We start from the raw sequence: 15334 nt of genomic DNA on the forward strand, positions 1-15334 counted from the left end.
GGATTTTGCATGAATTGACTAAGAGTATTTACCGCATATTGAATGTCAGGTCGCGTTACTGTGAGATATAGCAGACGCCCTATGAGACGTCGATAGATTGATGGATCGGGAAGAGGAGTCCCATCATGTGGACGTAAACGAAGATGTGGTTCCATTGAAAAATCAGACGGACGAGAACCAGTCATCCTGGAATCAGATAAGATGTCTAGAGTATACTTGCGTTGACATAAAAAAATGCCTTGTTTAGAACGAGATACTTCAATACCCAAAAAGTATCGAAGATTACCAAGATCTTTTATGGAAAAAGAATTGGCAAGAAATTTTTTGATATCGGAAGTAGCATCATCATTATTTCCTGTAATGATAATATCATCAACGTAGACGAGTATAAAAATGGATGTCTTATTACGAATATATGTAAAAAGACTGTAGTCTGAAATTGATTGATGAAAGCCTCGACTAATAAGAGTGGTTGAGAATTTGGAGAACTATTGACGAGATGCTTGTTTAGGACCATAGATTGATTTATTTAATTTACATACACGAGTCTCCCCTTTGTGAGAGAAGTCAGGGGAAAGTTTCATATAAACCTCTTCATTAAGATCTCATTGAAGAAATGCATCGTTAACATCAAGTTGGTGGATGGACCAACTTTTAATGGCAGCAATTGAGAGTAGGAGACGTACAATAGCTAGTTTTGCCACAGGTGCGAATGTATCATGATAATCAAATCCCTAATTAAATCACTAATTAAGACTTGATTGAATCTAATCAAATCACTAATCAAATCACTAATTTAAACGATGGAATGTAAAAAACATTCGTGAGAATGAAAGTACCAAAACATTTGACAGTGCCTATGTGAGTCACAGGCGCGTGAGAGCCATCAGGCAATTGAACATATATGTTTTTACGAATAGGGGAATATGAAGAAAAAAATGAGAGAGATGTACATATATGATTAGAAGCACCGGAGTCAATAATCCAACAAAATGACGAAAATGTGTGATTTTTACCTGCTAAGTGCACTGAGGGTCCACTAGTTTCTTCTTTGGCGAGAAGTGTGAGAAGCTTGTTGTATTGTTCGTCCGTGAGTGAACTAGCCATAAGAGTGGAGTTGGATGGTGGTGGCACGGATTTCTTCACATGTTTGTCGAGAAAGCCATGAAGTTGATAGCATGTAGCAAAAGTATGACCATGTTTGTTGCAATGGTCGCAAAATGGACGTTGACGTTTTCCCGACGGACGAAATGGAGGTTTAGATGCTTGAAGTGCAGCGGCATCAACAGTAGGAGTTGTGAGAATATTGATCTCTTGCTGCTTTTCTTCTTGACGAACCAAATTATAGATACGTTGATTGGAAGGAAATGGTTCCATCAAGAGAATTTGGCTGCGAATAGCGGAAAAACGATCATGTAGTCCTTGAAGAAATTTCATGGATCGATCTTGATTTTGTTGGTCAATAATGCTTTTAGCATTACCACAAATGCAAAGAGTGATATGGATAATGGAACTGAGTTCATCCCATAGAGATTTGAGTTGCGTAAAATACAATGAAACAGACGTGCTTTCATGTTTGAGGGCAGAAAATGGACTGTTTCAATTGATAAATTTTTGGAGCATTTGATTGAGAAAAACGATCCTTGAGATCGGTCCAAATTTGTGCTGCAGTTTCAGCATACAAGATACTTGGACGGATCTCAGGTGAAACAGAATTAAGGATCCAACTTCCTACCAAATCGTTACAACGTTCCCAATTAGAAATGTCAGATTTCTCTGTCGGAATTGGGAGTGACCCATCAACGAAACCAAGCTTATTTTTGGCACGAAGTGCCATTGTGACTGCACGACTCCATGATCCGTAATTATCTCCTGTCAACAAAGGTGTGACAAGGATAGTAGAAGGACTATCGGAATGATGGATTGTGTATAAATCGGTTATGATGGGTGTGGGTGATGATGAAGAAGACTTTGGAGGAAGAATATCGTCGGTAGACATTTTGAAGAATGAGGAGAAAAAAAATCAAAGATTCACTGATACCATGTAGAAATGATGAAATACATAATGAAGAAGATGAATTGTGTTTTGTATTTCATCAATGAGTGCTTGTACATCTATATACACACAAGAGAGAAACAATGAAAGGAACAAACTAATTACACCTAATCAAATCCCTAATTAAATCACTAATTAAGACTTGATTGAATCTAATCAAATCACTAATCAAATCACTAATTAAGACTTGATTGAATGTAATCAAATCACCTAATTAAGGCTAAACTAAATCAAAAATGAATATATATTATATTCCTCTAACAAAAAGGTCCGAGTGTGATCTACCGTACGAAATAAAAGTGATGGAAAACGGAGATATAGTAACCCTCGGCCGCCATGATTTTCACAACAACAACAACAACCGGCCGTTATTATTCTTCGATATGACAGAACATCCGAATGTCGACGTAAAAACCGGAGAAACGTTCGCTTACCGATACAACATTACGCGTCCGTTCTTGACGATTTTCAGAATCGACCCCTAGGGGAGAAAGCAAAAGGACGTGCATGTACACTCCTTGAAGGGGTGCACGATTATTCACGACTTTTCCGTGACGGAGAATTTCTGCGTATTCGTAGACACGCAGATCGTGGTGAACCCTTTGTCGGTTTTGAGACCGCCGGTGGGGGTCGATCGGGCAAAGGTGCCTCGGGTAGGGGTGATCGGAAAATATGCGGAGGACGACAGCAGAATGTGGTGGACAGAGGCGCTGGGGTTGAACATGTTCCACAGTGTGAATGCATGGGAAGAAGAAGGCGGCGGCGGCACCACCATCGTGGCGGTGGTTTCGAATGCTTTACAAGTTGAGGAGTTGTTTGAGAGCATTGGTTTGGCGCAACTGAGATTGGAGAAGATCACCATTGATGTCAACGCCCACACGGTGCATAGGCAATCCTTGTCCACTAAATTTCTTGATTTTGGAGTTATCAATCCATCATATGCTGCTAGGAAAAACAGGTGTGTTCGTGTGTCTCACTCGCGCAAGGGTTCTCCCATTTTTCTTCATTTTTGTTGTGTGAAATGACAGCCCCTAACATCTTTTCTTTTTTATTTTTTCTGTTTTTTTTTTTTAATAAATTTTATACTATTTTTTGCATTTTCTCTGTTTTAAATTTATTATATTATGAATATTTATAAAGCAATATTTGGTACTTACAAAAATATGAAATAATTAATTACATAATATGTGTTTTTAAGAAAATTAAGATTCAGTCCCCTGACTTATTTTATTAAGTTTTTCAAAACTTCAATTTGGTCCCCTAATTTTTTTGCGGAAACACGGTACATCGGTCCATTTACAACTGGTCAATGGAGAAAAGTTAACTGAGTCGAGTATGCTATCTAAAAATAATTACATGGGGGGTTTTTGTTAATTTTTTTATGACACAGGGGTGGTAAATGCAATAAGCCCATATACATATTTATGACAACTTGTATTTAATGTTTTTTAGAGTGTTTGAAAAAAACAATATAGTATCTATATTTTTGTTGATATGTATGTGTCCAGGTATGTATATGCAGCAATGACAGGGCCGAAGAGCGTAGACGGGATAGTGAAACTAGACCTATCACTAACCCAGAAAGATGGCCATGGCGAGTGCGTGGTGGCAAGCCGCCTATACGGACCGGGCTGTTGTGGCGGTGAACCGTTCTTTGTATCAAAGGAACCGAACAATCCATCGGTAGAGGAGGATGACGGTTATTTAGTAGCGTTTGTAACCGATAAGAATAACGGAGAGTCCAAATTTGTAGTGATGGATGCCAAGTCCGCGACTCTTGACATCATTACTGCTGTTAAGCTACCGTGTCGAATTCCGAGTGGCTTCCATGGCCTCTTTATAACGGAGGGTGACCTCAACAAAGTTTAAATATTTCTATCTTAGGGTTTTTTTTTCTTTTTCTTTTTACTGTTCAAAACAATCACTATGTTGCAAATATACCCTATATTTATGAAGACTTGGCAAAATAAAATTTCACTAGTTTAGTTTTAATGTGTAAAATAATATAAGGCGACTTCTCTCTCTTTATGTACTACGCCGTTTTTCGCAAACTATACCAAACTTCTTTGTCTTCACCAAGCCAGCTCCTAAATCCGCACTCAATTGACTCCATTCAATGATGAACTCCCTTGCGATCTTCTAAAGACTTCTCCTCAAACGCTGATCTTCTTTTATGGCCAAAAAGTTCGTATTTGTGGGAACAACCATAAAGAGGGAACATACCTTCTCCATATATTAACCTTGTATAACCTTCTTGTGGAGATGTGATTTTCTGATTTGAAGTGCAATGGATCTTCACTGGGGCTATGGACAATGAGTAGGTACGTGTTGTCATGGGTGGGCCCCAGCCCACCCTAACGCTTTATTTTTATATGTTAGTTTAATACTAATTCAATTTCATTAATTGTTTTATACATTATTTTAATACAAATTCAATTTAATATAGCCCATCCAAACTAATTTGTGATATAGTATAAAGAGCTCCACTAGTTATGTTTGAGACAATATACAGTTTAATTTATACAATTCAATTAAAATGTACATATTTTTTTTTTATTTGATGCATTTTTATGCATATATAGTTCTGGAGAAAAAAATCGGGAGCACTGCCCGCGAACCCCGTAAATATTTAGCCCACCCTCAGAGCAAATCCTGGCTCCGCCACTAACTATGAGACTTATATATGCACGAAATATAGCTCTCTGTAACAACCTGTTTTCAATAAGGGAAAATCTTCCTTATTAATCCAAAATAAATACATAAAAATAATTAAAGTCTTATACAATAAAAAGTATAAGATCTTATACTTTTTGTTATATATACATCAACTCTAACACATTTATCATTTTTACATGAAAACCTAGCAAAATATTAATTTTCGATGTAATTGGTACCAGTTAATTGAATACTACAAAACATTGATGCGTGGAAAATGGAAAAGAAAAAATTAATTTTCGACTTATAAAAACGGGGCTATTTGCCAAAACCCCTCCATTCAATTTTGACTTCTTAATAAATTCTTTTTTTTAATTGATATTTGCTATAAATCCAATTGATTCAAATTATCCAAAATGCCCCTATTTACTATTAGTCAAAGTTACCATATTATATTATTATGGAAAATCAATAAAAAAAATTAAATATGCAAATCCCTTATTTCTCTCCACTATCTCACCCACCCCATATTCTCACTCCCTATCTCAGGCACCAAATTTAATTTTAGTGTTTTTCCAGATTTTTTTTTGCTTTTTTTAATATTTTTTTTATTTTTCAAAATTTAAACCAAAACTTTGTTATTTTTTTATTTTTTATTTTTTATTTTTTATTTTATTTCAGTTTGTTTAAATCGTTCATATTTTATATAAAAAAAAATCACTACATAATAATCGAAAACCATTAAATTTATCGAAAGCCACTATGAAAATAAAGTAAAAATTACTATAAAATAAGTATAATCCACCTTAATATTAATGTAATCCCACTATTAAATTAGTGTAACCCACTGTTAAATTAGTGTAATTCACTACATGTTCATCGAAAATCACTATTAAATTAGTGAAATAATCCACTTATTTTTTTGTCCACACGTTACAAAAATTAAAATCCACTATATACTCATCGGAAACTACTACAAATTTATCAAAAACCATTGTAAAATTACTGTAAAAAACGTAATCCACTTTATATTAACATAATCCACTATGTGAAAACCACTATGTATAAACAACAATATAAATATGAAAACCTGTATAACAACTATGTAAACTTGAAAACCACTATATATAACAAGTATGTCAACATAAAAACCACTCTGTATATACAATTATATTAAAATATGTACAGTAATTATTGAAAACCACTATAATTTTTGTACAGATTTTTATAGTGGTATATGTAAAATATTGAAAACTACTACAAAAATCTGTACATAATTATTGAAAACCACTATAAAAATTCCATACTTCTTTCGTCCATTAGATATCCATACTTCTTTCGTCCACCACCTCCAAATCTCCTCCGCCACCGCCCGCCGCCACCTCCGGCAAACACACACTAACACACGTTCAAGAAAACACACTCACACACCAACACATTAATAATATATAAAAATTATTGTGTGGTTAAACATAAAATAAAAAAACAGGTTCATATAAATATAAATCATGATCGTCGATCCAAAGAAACGGCACTCATCCAATCCGTTAACGCCAAATTCGGCTCCAACCAACAGTTGTTGTCAAATTACAATAACAAGGGTCACTGTATCAATTTGAATAAGAAAAAAAATTAATTTATAAGAATTAATAGTCTTTTTCACAATATATTTATCAAATAAGAACCTTCCTCACAAACCCTAAAACCATTGAAAAGATGATTAACTATTAAAAAAAATTACCTTTTTTCTACAATCGCATAGATATCGTTCCACGACAGTGAAGAGAGATGAAATAGGGGGGGGGGGTGGTGGCTGAGGCGGCATCAGGTGGGGGGCTGGACCGGCGCCGGTGGGGTGCTGGGGCGGCGCCAGTGAGGGGCTGGGGTGGCGCCGATGGGGGCTGGTGTGTCGTCGGGTGAAGGCTGGGGTTGGGGTTATTGGGAGAAAAGAAGGGTTGAACGGAAGGAGAGATGCAACGGTGAATAGAAAGAAAAAAAAAAAGAGAAAATTAAATCTAGAGAGGAAAAGAAAAAAGATTTGTGCAGCGAGATTTGTGGGTGTGATTGAGAACGTGATTTCAAGGAATTAAATTCTAAGATACGTTATAATAAGGTAAGGGTATAGTTGTGATACTTAATTAACTTTTATTAATAAAAGATATTTTGGATTTATCTTAAAAATAGGAAATAAATTTGGGTTCATTGTAATTACACTTATGTGAAGAGGGGTTTTGACAAATAATCCCTATAAAAACATCTTATTATTGTAAAAATTAAATAAAAATAAAATCAACAAATAGATGGCCGATAATTAATATCCACCAACCGATCCATTGCTTACCCGATAAAGTCGGCTGGCAACCATTATCCGACCCATAATGAACAGACCGGTAATGATTTTCATTATTCAGCAAAATTTGTTGGTCGAATCGAGCATGTAATTGATCGTTAATTGTCTGACCCGATCCATGCCCAGCTCGATGGTTTTCAGTTATAATATCTTTTTTGGGAAAAAATACGAATTTCTATCCCTCATGTTTGCGTCGATTTCACATTTGGTCCCTCATGTTTACAAAAAAACACATTTGGTCCCTCATGTTTACAAAAAAACACATTTGGTCCTTCTTATTTCAAAAATTCAACATTTTTAGTCATTTCCGTCAAATTTTCGTTAATAATAACAGAATCAAGCTTGTGCCCAACACTGTCTTAACTGACGGACTAGCAGTAAATTGACGAAAATGACTAAAAATGTTTTAAGTTATTAAGACATGATGGACCAAATGTGTTTTTTCGTGAACATGGAGAACCAAATGTGAAATAGGTGCAAATTTGGGGGTAAAAATGTAACAATAGAGTACTTGGTGAAACACCACGCATCAGACAGCCTTTACAGATGTAACTCAGTTCAACACCAACTGCTACATTGTGTCCGAAAACAAATCGTTGTATGGGTCGGGTCGGGTGGTTATTTGATTTCGTGGTCAAGTTTTTGGATGGCGAGTTCAAACGGAGGAGGGGATGTGTGGAAGCCACATACGGCGATGGCGGTGGCGCAGCTGTTCTACGGCGGCTACCACGTCATCACCATTCACCAAGGTGACGCTCAGCGACGGCGTCAACCAGTTCGTCTTCTGCGTCTTCTGCAACCTCCTCGCCCTTTCCATTCTCGCCCCGATCGCCTATTTCCGCGAAAAGTCTGTAATTTTCCCTTCTCTCATTCTCTCTCACCTCAGTGTGTGTTTATTGAGAATATTGACCCGATTGATTGGATTGGATTGGATTGGATAGGATATTGACCCGATTAATGGCATTATCTATTATCTTGTGTTTGGGGATTTATGATTATATATACAATCATTAATAATAGGTGTAATAATTCGTATGCTTGTTATGTGTTCGATTAGATGACTTAGTTGCAAATATCACCATGTGAAATTTCTAATTATCAAATACGCTCCTGTCAAAAAAACAATTCGCTCATACCCCCTGGGCTCGTTTGGTTTGAGTGATGGGATTACATGGATTGATAATTAATTCAAGGATTGTACTGTTCAAAATAACTCCTAACCAGCTAATCCCATGTTTGGTATGGGTGATTGTACTGTCCAATTAAAAATACCATTTTATTTCTTGTGGATGAAATTTATATCAAAAATTCGAAAATACCCCTAACTTAAAAACAAAAAGATATTAAACATTTAAAAAAATAAACCCAAACATTTCAAAATCGGCTCTCTCTCTCTCAAAATTTTGTCTAGGGTTCCGGCTCTTCAACTTCTGCAACAGAGCTGTACGAATTTGAAGTTCCGAAGGTAAAGTAAAATTGTTTTCAATTATACTTTTGATTCATACACTTTGCACATTGCTCATGAGTTTTTTATTTATTAATTTTCGAGTGTGAGTTCGAATTCGAACTATATGCGAAATAGGGCAAATTGTCGTTCCAGTGATAGTGGGGAGTCTAATCCATATTGTTCTGGTCACATTTTCATCGTTATTGCAGTTTGGAAACGACAATTAAAACCTCGAGAACGGAAAGAAATCCAGGAAGACGATTTTATTGTTGTTCATTGAATGAGGCAAGTAATTTGTAATTTAAATTATCTAATTATTTCGTTAACTATTTTACTGATTTTGAGTTGTTCTTTTGGGAAAAAATCCACGAAGACGATATTATTGTTATGAAATTATCTAATCATTTTTTATTTGAAAAAATATTTGTAGGAACATCGTAGTAATTTCTTTAGATGGTGTGACGAGTCAACTCGCGAACCGTCGGTTGAGGTTATATATGGGCTATTGACCAAGCTTAATCTTTACGAACAAGATAATTCTATCTTGGAAGCCCAGGTACTATTGTATAAACGTAAAGCCCAAACGATGAAGGTACTTGGTTGGACTGCTCTAATTGGTATGTTGTTCTTAATGTTAGTTGTTCATCATGTTTACATGGTGTGTGTCCAGATGAGAATACTTTTTTTCAAATATTGGTGTGTAGCCTATAACTATTAATTCAGGTTTTGGAATTAATTGTATGATATCTGATTTTGAGTAGTATTGTTCTATGCAAGATCTCCATATTGCATTGTCGTAATAAATTTACTCTGACTTGTCATGTCAAAGAGCGAATTTTGTTAATGCATTCATAAGTAATTAATGTTTTTATTGACACATTAATAGGTAATTAATGTAATGTAGTTGGCAAGTAGAAGTTTTGCAGAACTTATGGGTATGAACTTTTGGTGTGCATTAAATTTCTTGTTTTTCCAAGAAGAATACTAATCATTTCACTTATGCAAGCATTAAGTGATAAATAACCTACCACCCCTCCCATCTGTTCTATAAATTGACCCCCGTTTATTCCTCAAAGCACACCATTTATATTTAAATTTCCTCAATTGAAATAAAAACCTCAAAATATGGCCCATGTCCCAAGAATCAAACAAGATGCCTTCTTCTATTATGGAGAATGGACTTGGCGTGTTGATCGGCGTTTCATTGAAGTTGTGGTGGATGATGCAAAGAAAGGTAACTTTTGGTGGGGTTCAAACAACAGCACTACGATTCTTTGCGGACTTGGAACCATCAACAAAGAGTTTGGAACTTCCTTTACCTACGTGCAGTGTGAAAACAAGCTGAAGTTAATGGAAATGAGGTATTACACGTTCAAAGCCATCATTTCGTCTACGGGTGTTCAGTATGATGAAGAAACTAATTTCGTGATGCAAACGAGACCACATGGGATGCCATCTTCTATGTAAGTCCACTGTTTTATTTATAAATATTATAAATCTTTTAGTAATTGTTAAGTTAACTTGCGGTTTTTGTTTTTTCATAGCGTTTCAAACTAAGTCGTGCATACAACCCATGGGGTCAACCAGAATGGAAAAAAATATCATTCATCTTCAGCGACAAACACACTTTTGATTTGAAGAATAACGAGGTCATTGACATTGACTCTGCATCCCAGTACATCTTTGAAGAAAAGCCGTCTGTTGAGCGCGATAATGCGCCACCACCAATGCCTCCCGATTACATCAACATCTCAAGCGACTGTGATGATTCCATTGACAGTGAGATGTGGACCTATTTGCTTGAAGGGTACCAGTCTGCCGTGATGCAGATAGACGAGGAGCAACAGGACAATGACGGTGAACAGTACGAGGAGCCATTGGAAGTTAGTGAGACCGAGTCATCAGACATGGACGTTGGTGGTGGGGCGGTGAATGATGGTTACCTTGGTTCACCGAATATGGAGTTTCGCAGCTCGTCTGGATCAAATTCACCGGTTTACAAATGAATCTTCTTCATTGGGGTATTGGTTTGTGGTTGTCTTTTGTCGGTTGTTGTCTTTTAAGTTTCAGTGGTGGTGTTGTTTATTTCCTAGTTTGTTAAGTATTTTCAGTTGTGGATTTTTTTAATTATGTTTTTTAAACTTTTTTTATGAACTGTGTGGGTAATGTGTAAGGACTAGATTTTCTCAATGACAATTTTATGGGTCTTCATGGATTAACTAAGTTTGATCGTATTACTAATTACAAATACACATTTTAGTTACAACAATGTCAAACGTTTCGAATTTGACTTCGTAAATTTGGACATATTGTATAAAATACTAATTATATTTATGTAAAATTAGTAAGTACAAGATTATATTTTCGTATATAAGATAAGCTAAATACGTATAATTTATAAATTATAACCATAATAAATTAATTAAAAAATCTTAAAAATATTATACATCGTAATAATTTTAGAATTCCAACAAATTTAAAATTTTACATTACACAAGTCTTATAGAACAAGTTCATAGTCTGAGAAAATAAAAGTTGTAAGCATAATTCAGAAACAAACCGTAAAAACAAATTACAAGTTTACTAAACAACAAATTTTAAATTTCCTTCTCAGCAATCATGCGAGCATATATGCTTCTTTCTGCATCAGGTAAACTAAAGAACAAGTCTATCTCTTCCGTGTTCTTCACAAGCAATTTCTCAACGCGTATTTTTTCTTCAACCCCAAGAAAATTTATGTTTTTCAGTGTATCGTAAGCTTCTTTGCGAGCTTTTGCCGTACGGTCCTGCTCCAAACCTATCCTCTTCGCAATTTCCCCCAAACGCCATTCGGTTTGTTTGGAGAAAGTAGACATTACTGCGAAGAATTTTTCATCAAAGCTGTCATCTTAAAATTTGCGCTTGTTCGAGGACTTCGTTTTAGTGCCAGTGGAACTTTGACCCAAATTGTTGGGCTGAAACTCGGTAGCTTCTTCTTGTAAATTAAATGACAACTCTGGCACATAATCACCACCACCTTCGTTATCTATGCCCTTTTTATCTCCCATGGTTTGTACCATATCAACAAAATCTTCCGCATTTTCCCCAGTTGCTCTGTCCTTACCGAAGATCTCGAGCCAATCATTACAAAAAGGAAACGACTTGTGACGCATAGTACGAGCATTTGTATCTGTCTGTAATAATTAAGAATACATATTAATCAAATATTATTAATCGCAACTCATTAATTATATGCAACAACATGACAAAAGAGTTCGAATTTACCTTGACATAGGTATCCCAAACATCATCGCTCTCAACGTCGATGGTATTAGTAGCATCACACCATCCAAAGCCACTACGGGTCATCATAGTTGACAAAGAGCCATAAGTCTTCTTCCAAACGTGTATCTTGGAGCTAATATGAGGATCCGCTCTAATATCAGTGCCCGGAAATGCGCTCAACATATGATGTTGTAGAATCCCAAGAAACCCCGTCTTAAATCCATTGTCACACTTTCAACCCGTGAGAACGAGGTCCTTCAAACCGTTAATCAAAGTTTGTTCCTCAGCAACGGACCATGATCTTCTAGTTTTGTCGGTCTTTCGAACACCCAAGGTTTTCTTCATCCCACTTGAATTCATCTTAACCTATACTAGAAGCCCAAATATTATATTACATTAAAGAAACCCAATGAAGTAAAAATAGACTCAGGAAATTATAATAAGCATGGTATGAATACATTGTCAACAATTAACAGTAAACTACAAATTAAGTTCAATAATAATTGAATACATAGTGTTGCAAATAACAAAATAACTACAATTATCGCCTGCTCCTCCACTCATCCACTCATCGTACATGGCTCTAGCAATATCATCCCTCCACGACACCCATTGTTGGGAGGTTTCCACACTTTCAATAAACCTAAGTGCGGGATCGTTGCTGGGATTATGGATTGGCCGGAGACTTGCTTCCAATGGGTCGACAGGCATCTCTTTACGAATGAAGTTTTGTAACAAGGAACAAGCCATAATAATATGGCTATGGACTTTGATAGGATAATGGGAACTAGTACGCAATATGCCCCAACAAGACTTCAATAATCCAAACGATCTTTCTATTACATTTCGAGCCTTGGCATGCTTCATTGAAATATCCCTTATAATCTTTAGGAGCATTATTACCATCCCATTCATCCAAGTGATACCTAACACCTCTATACGGGGCTAAAAACCCTTCTCCATTTGTGTAGCCATTATTGCAAAGATAGTAATTTCCTGTAAATTCACAAAAGGGAAAATAATTCAAAAATATTGAAAAGAGGTTTAGAAAGGCTTAGTACCATCGGGAATTCTCAAACCATTAGGTCTACAAACGGCATCTCGAATGACTCTACTATCGGCAGCGGAACCCTCCTATCCAGTTAAAATATAACTATAACACAAGGTTGCATCACAAACACCTAGCACATTGACTGAGATATCTCCTTTGCGATTTCTATAGCGCGCCTTTTCTAGTTGAGCAACCCTAACTCTTATATAAGTACCATCTAATGGTCCTAAACATTCCTACACATTGAAACCAACAAGTTTCACAACAATTTATTTGCAGATTACTAAACATATATAAAGGTATACTACATGTCTTTATTACCTTAAACGGTTTCCACCGAACGTCTGTACACCTCTCATCAATAGGTTTTGGCTTCACAATCAACAATGGGTAGAGCTTAATTACAACATTTAGAACACTATTGAAGTGCTTACTAACAGTATACCCGGATCTGATGAAATTATACCCTACAATCCTATTTTTTTTATGATGTCCCAATATGTGCAAGAAAATGGCCAATTGTTCATTAACTTTTACATACCATGTATCAACTAAGCCACCAAAATTTCTGAACTAAAAACACAGTCGGGCAAATGCATTTCTAGACATACGCAAATTATCAAAACAATGTACATCAGTACCGTGTATCAATTATTATTTTTTTCTAACTGATCAGGCACTCAAGCATTCAAACTATAAGACATATAAGAACGCGCTAAACGATTACGAATTGCACGACGTTCTTTTAACTTACGATAAGCCCCATAACATGCCATAATGAATAACTTGGAAATGTTAATTATTTCTTCCAAAACCAACAAGATCTCTTGATGCTCCTCTCTAATATCCATTTCAATCAAAAACTGTACGAAACTGTAATAACAAAATCAATAACAAGTTTTATACATATAATATGAATTAAAATACCATACCCAACACATTAGAACCACAATATCATAATAAGTAAAAAATATAGAGAAAATGTTAATTAAAAAGGAATACTTACCTCACCGATCCTACGTATGAGTTAGTAGAAGCACCGACGCGCGAAACACCTTCTTGTGTTCGATTCTTGAAGAAATTCATAAAAGATAATGAATGCGGGATGAAGATGTAATGAATCCACGAAAAAAAGGTATGCGATTTACCTCAGTGATTGTTCTTCTCTGTTGAAGAACACCTGTGAAGCAAAAAATGGAAAAAAGAAAACAGGTTTGAAATGGCGATCTGCTGTTATTGATAAGATTGTGTGCGTAGTGGGTGGGAAAAGCATATATTTTGATTAATTGAATTTTTTGATGAGGGTATTTGTGTAAACTACTCTATGCCAGCTGTATTCATTTGTTTGGGATTATGTAATCCATCCAATATTGGGTGGACAAGTTATCACTCAAGTAAGGGATTCAAAACCGGGCCAGCCATCAATCATGGGCTTTAATCACTCTAACCAAACGTCTGATTCACTTGGATTAATTAGTCAATAACCCATTATCACTAAAACCAAACGATCCACCTGTGTAAAACAAAGTCAAAGTATTGAGATCCGTGAGAGCAAATCATGTCTCTCACGCGCTCCTACTGCAATGTTTTCTTAATTTTCGATTGTGAAATGTCCGCGAACCCCTCTTCCCTCCATCTTCTTCATTCTTCATTGACCCCTCCTACTTTCACATCATCGCCGGACCTACCACCATTTTTAGACCTGCAAAAACACAATCCACAGCCATCTACAGACTCTTTATCAGAAATCGATAAAATCTATCAAGCCGCGAGCTTCTAAGCCGCCACCAATACGGAGCTTGAAGAAGCCCAAACAATTGATGGATGTGGTGGCGCGTGGTGGGCGGCGGCAAATGATAAGTATGATTGGAAATTGAGAGGAATAGTGGGAATTGAGCTGCGGCAAGACAAAATTGCAGAAAGTTGGGAGATGGGTTTTGAAAATTTGCAATTTTGTCCCCCAATTTAAGTTTTAGAAGTTTAAAAAAATTCCAATTGGCCTCTTAAATTATTATAATTTTATGTTATTCCCCTTAGGGGTATACTTGTCTTTTTATCTTTGGTCAACCATTAAAATGTTAATGGGTGTGGTGAGCTTCGAAAAGTATTACACATGGGGGAATGAACAAATTTTGTTTTGATAGGAGGGTATTTGACAATTAGAGATTTCACATTGATGGTATTTGTAATTAACTCTCGATTAAATTCCTAGCCCAGTTTTTAATCAGATGTGCTTCAAACCAATCCTCATATGTTTGATAAATCATGATTTTATTGTCAAAATGTGGGAATTTGTACTAAATTTTTCTTGTTGATGATTGGAATATGACTGATTTAGGTGGTGTTTGCAAAAGCTTTTAAAAATAAATTATGAACTTTTTTATTCACATAATTTGTTTTTAGGTGTTTGCAGGACAAGCTTTTATTTTTGCTTCTCTTAAAATAAGTTTTTTTAAGCTATAATTTTAAAAACACATGTGTACCTGTTTTTTCTATTTTAGTTGATTTTCC

At 35.7% G+C, this 15334-nt stretch overlaps 2 pseudogenes across 1 annotated transcript; one reads left to right on the forward strand and one right to left on the reverse strand.

The window, feature by feature from the left end:
- Nucleotides 1-2259: 2259 nt before the first annotated feature.
- LOC105976249 (putative carotenoid cleavage dioxygenase 4, chloroplastic) lies at nt 2260-3943 on the forward strand (annotated as a pseudogene). Its single transcript, XR_016031260.1, has 2 exons — nt 2260-3014; nt 3565-3943. The product of XR_016031260.1 is annotated as a putative carotenoid cleavage dioxygenase 4, chloroplastic (transcript).
- Nucleotides 3944-12006: 8063 nt separating this feature from the next.
- LOC148770641 (uncharacterized) lies at nt 12007-14550 on the reverse strand (annotated as a pseudogene).
- Between the last annotated feature and the right edge of the window lie 784 nt (nt 14551-15334).

The sequence above is a fragment of the Erythranthe guttata genome, chromosome 5, assembly GCF_056151865.1.
Source record: "Erythranthe guttata isolate IM_541 chromosome 5, IM_541, whole genome shotgun sequence".
Classification (NCBI taxonomy): domain Eukaryota; kingdom Viridiplantae; phylum Streptophyta; class Magnoliopsida; order Lamiales; family Phrymaceae; genus Erythranthe; species Erythranthe guttata.